General features: G+C 36.4%; 1 protein-coding gene across 2 annotated transcripts in view; it reads right to left on the reverse strand.

Annotated features, from left to right (window-relative positions):
- Positions 1 to 12433, reverse strand: part of MRPS28 (mitochondrial ribosomal protein S28) — a 100907-nt gene that overhangs the window by 45498 nt on the left and 42976 nt on the right. The window lies entirely within an intron of this gene.

The following is a 12433-nucleotide window of genomic DNA, read 5'->3' on the forward strand; positions in this document are numbered from 1 at the left end:
TCTATACATAAATACCCAACATACACTGGTGGGACAGGCATAAGATAACTGCTCTAGACCCTCTGTCCTAAAAAGGGGGGAAAAGGAGGCACATAGCAGGTTCTGGCCCATAACAACTCCGAAAGCCAGTCAATCTTGCCAGTTGCTTGATTAAGGCTTAGTCCCACTATCTGGGAATGACTCTCTAGGGCTCTTCTCTGCCCTCTGGGTTCTTGGTTCCATCCTCTGAACTATGTTTCCTTTTTCATAAAAGGTAGCCTGCATTTGCAGTGGAATAGTAGTTTTCAAAGCCTGCTTCCTCCCCTTAGAAATCCAGGAGTCCAAACACCTCTTCATTTTAGACAGTCTTTGTCCCTTTTAGTCACAGCAAACAGCGTCTCCTCCAATACAGTTCTCTTAAAAATTTTGTGAGTTTTCTGAGTAATACTGGATTCACTCCATTAGACCAAAGCGAAGTCACACCCACAAATCTTGTTGAGATAAGCCCTTCTCTAACTTTAAAACTGTTACCAATAATGTTCTTAAGAATATTAGAAGGTCTATTTAATGAGAGAAGATCAGTGAGGCACACCCTTTAGATTTTAAGAGGACCTTTTGTCTATTTGAAAGGGTGTATAAGATACCTCCTTATTAAATCATTCTGAGGTCTGGGTAAAGGGTTTTACAGTGACATCTTTGACTTCATCTTTAGACCATGTTTCCCTGACAGCACCCTTGGATTTCACCTTTGCCCATAAGCCATTTCTTAATTTTAGAATCATCTACTATCTGGAGAGGCAAAGAACAAGAAAATAAATTTATTTTTGAACCCAGCAAGTCCTGGCTGATTTTAGAGTTAGCATCTTGTATTTTAGCTTATCTCTCCTCTCTTCTCCTTTTATTATAAAGGGTAGAAGAAGCCAGGGGGCACCTTTAACCTCTGCCTGGAAAGCTCCTTATCTAGGTCACCTGGTTCATTAGGTACATTTTCAATTTTCCATATTATTGTGATTATGTTGCCAAATTTCCTCCACTTTACAACAAAGATACCCTTTCCCCCAACTTCCAGTAACATCTAATCCCTCACTGACAGTCTCCTTGATGCCCCTTAGGCTCCTGCTAACATGTCAAGGTTCATACAGCTTCCATCCACTGCCTGGTCCCAAAGCCAAAGTCACATTCTTAGGTTATTTTTATATCAGTATTCTACTTTCAGGTACTAGAATCTATGCCAGTCATCTTTTTCTATGTAAGATACCACTCCAAAACTTAGTGGCTTAAAACAAAAACAGTCATATACTTTATAAATCTATGCTTCTAATCAAATTTTGAAACAAAGGTTTTCGTCGAAACATTTGTTCTATGGGTAAAGTTGACTTTCTATGTGTAAAGATGACAATTTTTCAGTACTTCTTAGTTATTACTGGACAGTATTAGAAATGTTTCTGAAAATTAAGAATAGCTAACATTTACTGAGGGTTACTAAACCTTTCAGCCTCTGATTTTCCAAAGGCAAGTGATACAGGACCAAACCTGTTGGAATGGGACTCAGAAGAGTTCTAGGTGTCAGTCCTAGTTTGAACAAAGTTCTCTGGCCCTTGGTCTAGAAAATGAAAGGCTGAACTGAATACTGCGTTTCTGCACTTAAATTGAGTGATTATAAATTAACAAATGTATAACAAATGAACAGTTCTTAAGAACTGTTCTTTTGAGAATTTAGCAAAACCTATCAGGCCCTTGGTACTAGGACCCTTGCCTGCCTTCCTGGCGCAGCTGGCCTCATGTGGCAGCTCCCACCACATGAACTCTGACCTCAGATGAGACCTGGGCCACTTGCAGTTCTTGAATTGTCTGGGCTTGTTTTGTTTTCCCTTTGTCCCCTGGGCCTTGGCATGAGCCATTCATTCGCTCTGCCTAGAAGCCTTCATCTCTCTGGCCCATTGTCTTTTTCCTCCAATTAGACCAAACTCCTATTCTCAAAGAAACTTCCCAAGTGCTTTGAGGTAGACACAGCATTCCCAAAACCCACTCTAGGATGTCGAGTATGATGACACTGTCACACGTTAGGTATGCTTTTGCTTTTGTCTGTCCACCCTCCTAATGGTGAGACTCTGGAGGGTAAAAACTATGCTCTGGTCATCTCTGTGTTTTTAACATGTAGGACCGTACCTGGAATATAGTAGAAAGTCAACAAATATTTGCTGAATGAATGCATTTTAACTCTGCTGATAATGATGTGGTCCAAGAACACAAAAAGTCTTTTAAATGGTCAACTTTCAGGACTGTACAGATTAACTGCTATATTGTCAGTATTATTACAAGCTAGGCTAATGGTTTAGTTCACATACAACTTACATTTACTATGCCAAATGGGGTACTTTGGGAGAGGTTAACTATAAGCACAGGATATTAATAATTTTTTAATCTACAATATTTCCCATTATTACAGCTTTTTAAAACAGCTTTTGAGCTATAATTTACATATCATAAAATTTACCCATTTAAAGTATACAATTCAGTGGTTTTTAGTGTATTCAAAGAGTATATTCAGATTTTTAGTATATTCACGGGTCATATTCATTTAGTGCCACTACGGTCACACCTAATTTTAGAACATTTTTATCACCCCAAAGAGAAACACTGCACTCATTAGCAGAAACTCCCCATTTCCCCCTCTCCTGGCCCCTCGCAATGACAAATCTACCTTCTGTCTCTGTGGACTTGCCTATTCTGGACGTTTCATATAAAGAGAATGACACAATATGTGGTCTTTTGCGACTGGCTTCTTTCACTTAGCATAATGTTTTTAGGGTTCATCCATGCTGCATTACAATGTCTTTATCTTTTGCAATATTTTCAAAACAAGAGCTACAAGAAAAACTTGTTATCATCACTTTTGCAAATCTCCCCCAGATAGCATAATATGAAAAGAGATCCGTGAGTGAAGGAGAAAATGTTGAGATTCAGAGGAACTCAAAGGCTATTTAAAAAATGATTTTTATTGCTAACTAATTTTGATTGGTACACCAACAAGTTGTTAAAGACATTTACAAAAAAAAAAGGGGGGGGGGAGTTCAGAGACTATGCTGATGGGTGTGTATCAACAGAAACTGACGTAGAGAGTGGCAGCTGCCCCGCTGCTCCACTCTGTCCACACAGCTAAAACACTCACAAACGTTGACGTGTGCTCAAAACTACAGACACTGGATTCTGCTGGTACAAAAAGTCAGGGTGAATTTTTCTTAGGTCTTGTAAGAAATGTTTCAAATTTAACCCCCAAGTATACCCAAACTAGTTTTGATCTGCTCAACTCACTTGAATCAAGCAAATTCCACAACTGCAGTTAATAAGGGCTCACTCTAAGCCTTTGTCCAACACTGCCTTAAAGACAGATATGGGGTTACAATCTAGTTTGGAGAGTTAAATAAATAATACAAGCCCATCTATGAACGAGTACCAAAATAAATGTGTGGTATAGACAATGGCAGTAGCCCTTTAACAGCTGGAGCTACACAACAGATTTTAAAATGAAATTCTTTCCTGTTTTCACATGTGAGCTTATAAAATATTAGAGTGTACAGGATTATGTTAACTGCAGCAAAGATTATTGAACTAATGACATTCTATTGTTAATCTGACTTTAATTGTAAAACCAAATCAGCTCCAAAATACTGTTATTAATACACAAAGGCTATAGAACATGAAAAAAAAATAGAATTGTTACTCCCAGGGATGTATTCTACCTATTTTAATTTTAATTTTTTTTAAATTTTATAATTTTTAATTTTTTAGCATGTATCAATACTTTATTTTTATTGCTGAAAAACCTATTTTTAATAATTATAGGAAAATTGGCTTTTCTAAATAAAAAAACAATGCAGCTTTCTCTAAGATATACAAGATTTTGTTATATTTTTGTTATAGTTAGTTTTTTAAAGTTGGGTTTCATCCTGAAAGATGAAACGGTACAATTCTAAATAAATGGGCCAGAAGGAGGTGTCTAATGCAAAGTGGTTTCCCCTAACTGAAATAATTCTGCCCAGAAAACTTTTTTGGCAGAAAGAAATTCAAGCACATTTACAATATGGGTTTTTGGTATAAAGGAAAGATTAGAAGCTTTAGTCCTAAAAGAGTTATGAATCATTCAAATAGCAAATCAATTTATTTTAGCTAAAAAGAGAAGTAGAAAGTATTTAATTACAATCCTCGGTAAAGTGTAGATTTGTACACTTCACAAAACTACGGTATGTTTTTAAAAATAATACACATTGACAATGATATTTTATTTCAAAGGTTCATAATCTTATGATCAATATTAATTTTATCAATAACAACTACAATAAAACTCTAGTACTTTCTTTTCTTGAAAAAACACTGAGGCTAAATAAACATTGACTGATTGAAGCTTCTCAACATTGCCAAATCTCCCCATGGATCATTCCCAAACCTCAAGTCCTGACAACATCCTGTTTTACAGGGAAGACTGCTTTCCACACAGTGCAGCCTCAGAGAGGTGACAGGGCTTTCCTCAGGGGGTTTAAACTAGCCCCTCCTTGCACGGTGCAAAGCACAGTGCAGTGAACCACTACAGTCTGCTGGATCACAGGTACTCTTGCCTCCTTTTTAAAGAGACAAATACAAAAGGAAAGCTGGATGGGAAAATGCCTGGCTGCTTTTGTCCCTTGTCTGGACAGCCTCTCACTTTCCCACAACAGGTAGGCACAAGCACAGACTGCTGCTGAATGCTCCAGACCTTGCCAAGATGCTGAAACCCACTGGTTTCTGCGGTTGTCCCATTTTCTACTGATCCTGGCTCTTTGCCAGAGCTTAATTAAGCCAGTGAAAATGCCTGATGGTTAACCCTCTCTGTACTGCACCCACCTACAATTATTTGCGAAGCACTTTGATATGCTTTCACTCTTCCCAAAGATAAAGATAAGTGCCAGACTGTAGGCAGTGCACAGCAGGGTGCGTGGGTGGGTGCGTGCAGGTAACCACGGTACAGTAATTGCTACCAGTACTTACCGTAAAGAAGAAACTCAATATCTAAGGCTAGGGTTCAGGAAGCCACTCCAAATATAAGTGGAGTTTGGTTTTATTTGTTAGGGTTTGCAGTAAAGTGCAGAAGACTTCTACAGTTTAATCATGTTTAACCTCAGGGAAATAATTTTCCATCAAGAGAAAGAAACAAGTATTCGGATCACAATGTCTGTTGTGAATCCTTTTTACCATATGAACAAAACATTATAGAGCTTTTGAAATTCCCAGAGCCACTGCTGTTCATTAAAAAAAGAAAGCACCCTTTTAAGACTTAGGTGCTTTATCTTTTACCAAATGAAAAAGATCAAACATAAAACCTTATTTGTAAGCAAAGCAATAGTGTCTCTGGGTCTCTTGCTAAGATCAACAGCAATGAGGATGAATGAGGGGAAGCAGTGACAATGGTCAAAATGGGTGAAAGGAAGCTCTCTGTTGAGGCCAGCCTTCCCTGATTGCCATCTTTAGACCCAAGCCCATAACTCTGTTTAACTACTATATCCTGAATAAAAGGTTAATTCTGCTCTAATGAGAAGCAAGTGAAGTCGCATGATGAGAGGAAGACTGAGCATCCTAAATGAGCCCCTACCCACTGATATCAGAGAAGATCTGTATTTGAAGATAATTTAAGAATATCTGAGTTGGATTCAGGAGAAATGCAGGAAATTGACTGGTCAGGCTAATTATTTTCTCTTTTTGACAACAGGGTATCCCACTACACACAACAGATAATTAAGTAATCTTCTCTCACTCTATATTCTGTAGCAAATAGACATCTACAGATGTTCAGCTTCCACCTTCCTGATAACAATGAGGTAATTTTAAAGCGACCGAAGTGACAGGGGTCACTTTTCGGCTATCCAGTACCAAATTCATATTCCCATTTTATCCCAATAGTTTTCCCAATCCTTCTTGTGCTTCAGTTACTTGTACTTATAATTCCCATTACTCTGTAGGAAAATAACAGCAAAAGTTGACTGCTTTCCCTAATACCTATCATGGATACACAGGAATATTCCTATTTGGTGAAGACAGAAAATTTCACACCTATACAACACCACAATACGGTCAAACAAAAGAGTGGCTTAATTAATTGCTGGCCAAGAGCCATGTTCTTTCCAAATCAAGGCTTCTACAAGATGGCATATGGTTTGTTATTTCTTACAAATATGAAAAGCCTTTTGAAGTGATTACACTTGGTATCTGTCAAAATAATTCTATATATGAAACAGTACTAAAATTTTTTAAATTATTACTTGTAAAAAAAATTTCATTGTAAGAATTTGAAAATAGTTTTCAGTTCTGAGAGTTAACATAGTGACCAGCATGCATTTTAGTAAATATTTTAATTTCACATAGTGTTGTTCCATGTAGAATATGCCAACTTTACTTAGGAACATTAACAGGAAATATAATTTTTAAAGTAAAAAGATTACTTCATTTTTGCCCACGTTTTCAAATGCAGAATATATTTAGTATTTGATATTTTATTGTATCATTTATTCTATTAAACTCAATCACAAGGCCATTTTTTTTTCAAACTTGTGTTTGTATTGAGGATGGTTAAAAAAAAAAAAAAAAAAAAGAAGGCATTTAATCTGAGTTCCCTGACTGTAAGAGTTTTCTATTATTCATCATTATATCTCCAGTACCAGGATACAGAGGTCGTGATGAATTTCTATCCTCTGAATAACCACCACAATCTCAAACATCGCACCGCACCCAGCCCTAACACACTCGGAGCCGTGCACAGCAAGGAGGCATGGGTTGAGCCCAGTCCACAGGACTCTGGCTCAAAAGGCAGCATAATCCAAGCGCTTAGGCATCCTGTGTGCTTCCCCCTCAAGGTCCCAACACGATTTGTAACTACCCACTTAGAGACGTACTGCAGCAAAACATTTAGGAGACAGGAAATGTCAAAGCATCGGAAAAACCTCAAAGTTACAAGGTCTTAAAACTGTTTTACTCTGTCTCCTGCCTCAGTTCCGTCCTGACAGACTTCATAATGCTACTAGTAATAGCGTGAATCAGAAAAACTAAGACAGCAGATTTTTATTTTTAAATTGTGACCCAATACCTACCACAGAGTCAATCACCTACTAGGCTTTTTAAAATACTGTAAAATAATGAATTATGGAGGTGAATGAAATACAGGTATAGAGTGCTCTTGTGGTAAATGGATTTTCATGGTTGGTGGGAACATGTTTCTAAACATTTTTTCTTCTACTAATATAAACGTATTTTGTCTCCAAAGGACACTGAGGATGTGATGTACCAGGACTGATTTATTCATAACTTTGGCTCCTTTGAATACTGAAAGAAACTAGAAAAGACAGCAGTTATTAACATAATTAATAGTTATAAAGCCTCAATTCACTCCAATGTACTTGTATTTAGAATTGTACCGACTGGGGAGTGTGGACCTCTTGCAAATACTGTCCTATACCGGGGTATCAGGACAATGAAACACAATGGATAAAACCAGCAGGCAAGCAATCAAGACAAAGTTATCAGAGGTAGACCTTCCAAAGTGACTTAGTATGATGGGATTATATGGGATGGAAACATAAAAATTATCTTTACCTTACACACCTGAAAAACTAAAAGTGAATGGAGATTACTCATTCTGGAGTCATGGGAATGCACTGTGTCATCAAAGGAAAACATATGCAAACAGCTGTGGCAGAGGCTATTTTAAAGCACCCACCTTGCGGCTCTTTTAGTCCTCCTAATCCATTATCTATTTTCAGTTAAAAATCATTAATGTCCAGCATATAGGAACCTAGACACAGACAAAAAACATATTTTTTTCCTATGGGGGTGGTAACCAGATGTCAATAGCTGCAGCTGTGACTATATAATTACCTGTTTGCATTAACGGAGACCACAGTTTAGATTTAATAGGTCAGATGACAATGCAGCAAAATGCATTTAGCCTATGATTACCCCTTTTCAAACATTCTCTCACTCGCAACTTCGACCCTGGGAACATAGCAGGCACAGACTTAGGTCAATAAGAAACACTGGCCAGCACAATAGGCCTTGCCTCAAACAGCGCTGTTGACAGACACCAGCACAAAGGAAATGAATAGAGTCCCCCTCAGTTCTCACACAGAGCGAAGAATGACTCAGTGTACTGCTGCTTTGGTGCTCTGTTTGTACAGTGTATACAGCTTTTGTCCTCAGCCACTGTTCACAGCTCAATGGGGGCTAAAGAGCTGAGGAAGTGAAGGCGGAAGAATGCTCCACACTCTTCCCTGTGGCCAGCAGTTGTCTCCAGAGGCACAGAACAGGTCAAGAGAGAACTGGAAAGTCACCTGCTAAAACTCCTCCTACCCCAGCTTACCCAAATAAAGTGATTTTTGCGTTAAAATACAAAGAAAGCATTAGTTAGAGTGCCTAGAAAAGAGCAGAAAAATCACCATTGGTTTGATATTAATATACTAATTGATTGAATTACTGGTCTTTTTGGAGTTTTGCTTTCTGTCACATTTCTCATAGTTCTTTTTCAAAAGCTTATGTTAGGCGCAAAGAGAAACTGGGACTGGCTCACAGTACGGAACTAAAGTAATGCAGGCCAGGACTCACTAGAGACCACAGGAATGAGGCCAAAGAGCAGGTAAGGAGGCAAGTTCCAGGTAGGGATCCAAGGCATCAGCAAGACTGGCAGTGAGCATTTCTTTGCTTGTATATTAACAGCATACTGTCCCAAGTATATACACATCTATCTTTATGCCTACTTCCCAAGGTAATGGGATTATAACAATAAAGAACCCAACCCAGGGATAAAACAGAATTCTAAGACAATTCACTGGAGACTATGAATAGACAGTACCATAGGCTTAAGATTGGTTTGCTTGATAACTGGCCAAGAAACGTAGCTAAAGTAAGCGACAAGTGCCAAAGATGAATGAAATGTCATTGCCCTGAGCCAAAAGCATCCTGGCAGAAATGCATCTGTGTTTATGTACATGTTTTGGGACAGGACTGTGTTCAAATTCTGGTTCTGCCAATTACTAGCTGTGTGACTTTGTATAATCCCTCCAAATCTAAATTTCTGCACCTGTAAAGTGGGATGTCCCTCCATTTCTCTATCCAAAAAATAATTATTGATATATTAATAGTACCTACACTTCATTGGTTGCTGTGAAGATAAACTACATGTAAAGCACCTAGAACAGGACCTGGTACTATGTAAAAACTCAATAAATACTGCCTATACTAAGCACTAGCCCCTACTGCTATTAGAACCACTACTATAATTCTCTAACTAGTACTAACATCACAAACTCCATTACCACTTCTACAGAGAGAGAACTGCTTTTTCAGGACTCTACGGAAAATTCTTACCAGATGATTGAGATCGCTAATCCTTGAGTCCAGGAGGATATTTCACATACCCAGAGGCTGTCTGTAGTGGTCTCTAGTAAATAAATTCAAGCTTCATGGATGGTATACATGTGACATAGGCTATATATAAGATACACAAGCTTATTAATATTAAAACTTTAAAAAAGGTATATGATTTGAATTTTTCCCAAAATCTACATCAATGTACAGCCTAATAATTATTCCCAAAGCAATTATACTCCAATAAAGATGTTAAAAAAAAAGATAAAGATACCAAAAAAAATTATTCCTAAGAGGGAAAACAATAGCAATTTTAATTAAGTGTTTGATATTCTAGGGTCCAGATACTCTTCTAAGTGACTTATCTAAGGTACTATTATTTTTACAGTGAAGAAATTAAAGGACAGAGCATTAAGTAACTTGCTTAAGATTACACTGTTAAATAAGTAAACCCAGGCAATATGACTTCCCATCTAGTGCTCATAAACACTACACTGTACCGTTTCACTAATATTCCTATGAAAGCAACTGTAGCAACTGGCTAAGTAGTACTATCCTTATTCTTACAGTTAGCAAAGGAAAGAAGTCCTTTCAATAGAAGATTCTGGTACAGAATCAAACCATATACCCACAGTAGCCTCATAAATGATAATATACTATTAATTAAAATATGTTTACGGTATATCCTTTTTAAAGAACAGGCAGTTGCTGACTATTTCTAGTCTAGTAGGAGTCAAAAAGTAAAATGCTTTGTTTAATTGCTTTCATCACCACACAACCATAATTAGTTTCATGCTTATGAATTTAATCTTACATGTCAATTATATCTGCAATGATTCTGAGAATGCAAAGAAGTTAATTAATGAAAAATAACTGCCTTGAGGATAGATGCTTTAAGCATATAAATGATCACAAAAATAAAAAAATGTCCCCCATTTCAATAACTTCCAGAATGCCTCCCCACATTTAAATCTCTCATGGTATTGGTCAATGGAACATCAATACCAAGCAAGAACCATGTCAGAAGTTTAAGGAAAATTTTGCGCTTATTTAAAAATTCATTCCATATGTCTCTGATTTAATTTATTCTTCAAAATCTAAACTTGTATAAACATAGACAAATATTCATGAATGACCTTGATTACAATTAAATTAAAAATAAAGGTAACAGACTTCCATATCCAGCGGTATGTTAGGATAAGTAAACTGACCAAAGCTCCTGCTAAAAAGAAATAAACACAGTGGTTAAAATACCAAAAAATGTTTTCTTTAATTGTATCACTGAGTCAGCAATTTAGAACTGGTTATAGAAAGGCAGAAAAAGAAAAGAGAGCTGGAACTCAAAGACTAAACAGAGCACTGAAGCTGGGTTTTGCAAAACTTGAGCTTCTTTTAACATTTCTACAGACACAAAGGGTCACAACATAATGGGAAAAAAGAAGAAAATTACCTAGAAGATAGGAAAATTCTAAATTTGTATGAAAGAGGTAAAACAGTCTCAAGTTATATACAGTAAAAAGTTAAAGAATTACCAGCAGAAAAGACAAATCCACCATTAAAACTGTTTTGAAAATGGAACATTTACAAAAATTGACCAAATACTGGGCTAAAAAGGAAGTTCTAACAAATTTCAAAAATTTTGTATTTTTCCTCTGGTCACAATACAATTATGCTAGAAATTGATAATAAAACATTCTTACTTGTTTGGAAATTTAAAATACACTTTTATACAACTCATGCCTCAAAGAAGAAATAATGGAACTTAGAAAATAACATGAAAATATATAAATTAGCCAAGTTGTTCAACTGTACTATATAACAACATAATATATACTAATAAAGCACTTTCATTCTTGTAAACTAATTTATTTAACAGCCTGCAGTTTGTCTGGCTTTAGTTTTTTATAATTCATAAGAAGAATACTTGATTAGCACAGTATAATCATGTATGCTAACTATAAAAATGTGACCAATATTTTTTCATTAAAATAAATTATGTTCTTGGTCGAAACAATAAGTACACCCCAATGTTCACTGCAGCACTGTTTACAATAGCCAAGACACTACAGTAGCCAAGACATGGAAGCAACCTAAATGTCCATTGACAGAGGAATGGATAAAGAAGATCTGGTACATATATACAATGGAATATTAGCCGTTAAAAAGAATGAAATAATGCCATTTGCAGCAACATTGATGGACCTACAGATTGTCATACTGAGTGAAGTAAGTCAGACAGAGAAAGAGAAATATCAGATGATATCCCTTATATGCAGAAATATCAGATGATATCCCTTATATGCAGAATCTAAAAAGAAATGATACAAATGAACTTATTTACAAAACAGAAGCGGACTCCCAGACTTGAGAGGAAGAGCTTATGGTTACGGGGTGTGGGGGGAAGGATGGGAGAAGGGAGAGTCAGGGAGTTTGGGATCGACATGTAAACACTGCTATATTTAAAATGGATAACCAACAAGGACTACTGTATAGCACAGGGAACTCTGCTCAATGTTATGTGGCAGCCTGGATGGGAGGGGAGTTTGGGGGAGAATGGGTACATGTATATGTATGGCTGAGTCCCTCTGCTGTGCACCTGAAACTATCACAACTTGTTAATCAGCTATACTCCAATATAAACTAAAAAGTTTAAAAAAAAAAAGTCTGGAAACAATCCAGATGCCCATCAACAGGGCACTGATTAATAAACCATGGTACACTTCCCCACCAAAATAAAATAAAATAATCTATTATGTTAAATAAATACAATTATTTATTATTAATAAATTATTAAAATAAATTATTTATTTATAATTATTTATTTATTATAATTATTTATTTATTATGCTCTATCTTACTTTATATTTATTAGGAAGCTTCCTTGACTAGGCTATCCCAAGGTATTACCTGTTTGAGTTAGTTTGGCATCTTAAAATTTTCCATCTTGAAGATATACATTTATGATTCTTTGAGTCCAATGTAAATGTCCTTAAAAAAAAAACTTTTGACAAATTGCATACATGCACTTAAAGCACCCTTGATTCCTGAACGCTATAGAAAGAATGTT

The sequence above is a fragment of the Mesoplodon densirostris genome, chromosome 13 (assembly GCF_025265405.1).
Source record: "Mesoplodon densirostris isolate mMesDen1 chromosome 13, mMesDen1 primary haplotype, whole genome shotgun sequence".
NCBI lineage: Eukaryota > Metazoa > Chordata > Mammalia > Artiodactyla > Ziphiidae > Mesoplodon > Mesoplodon densirostris.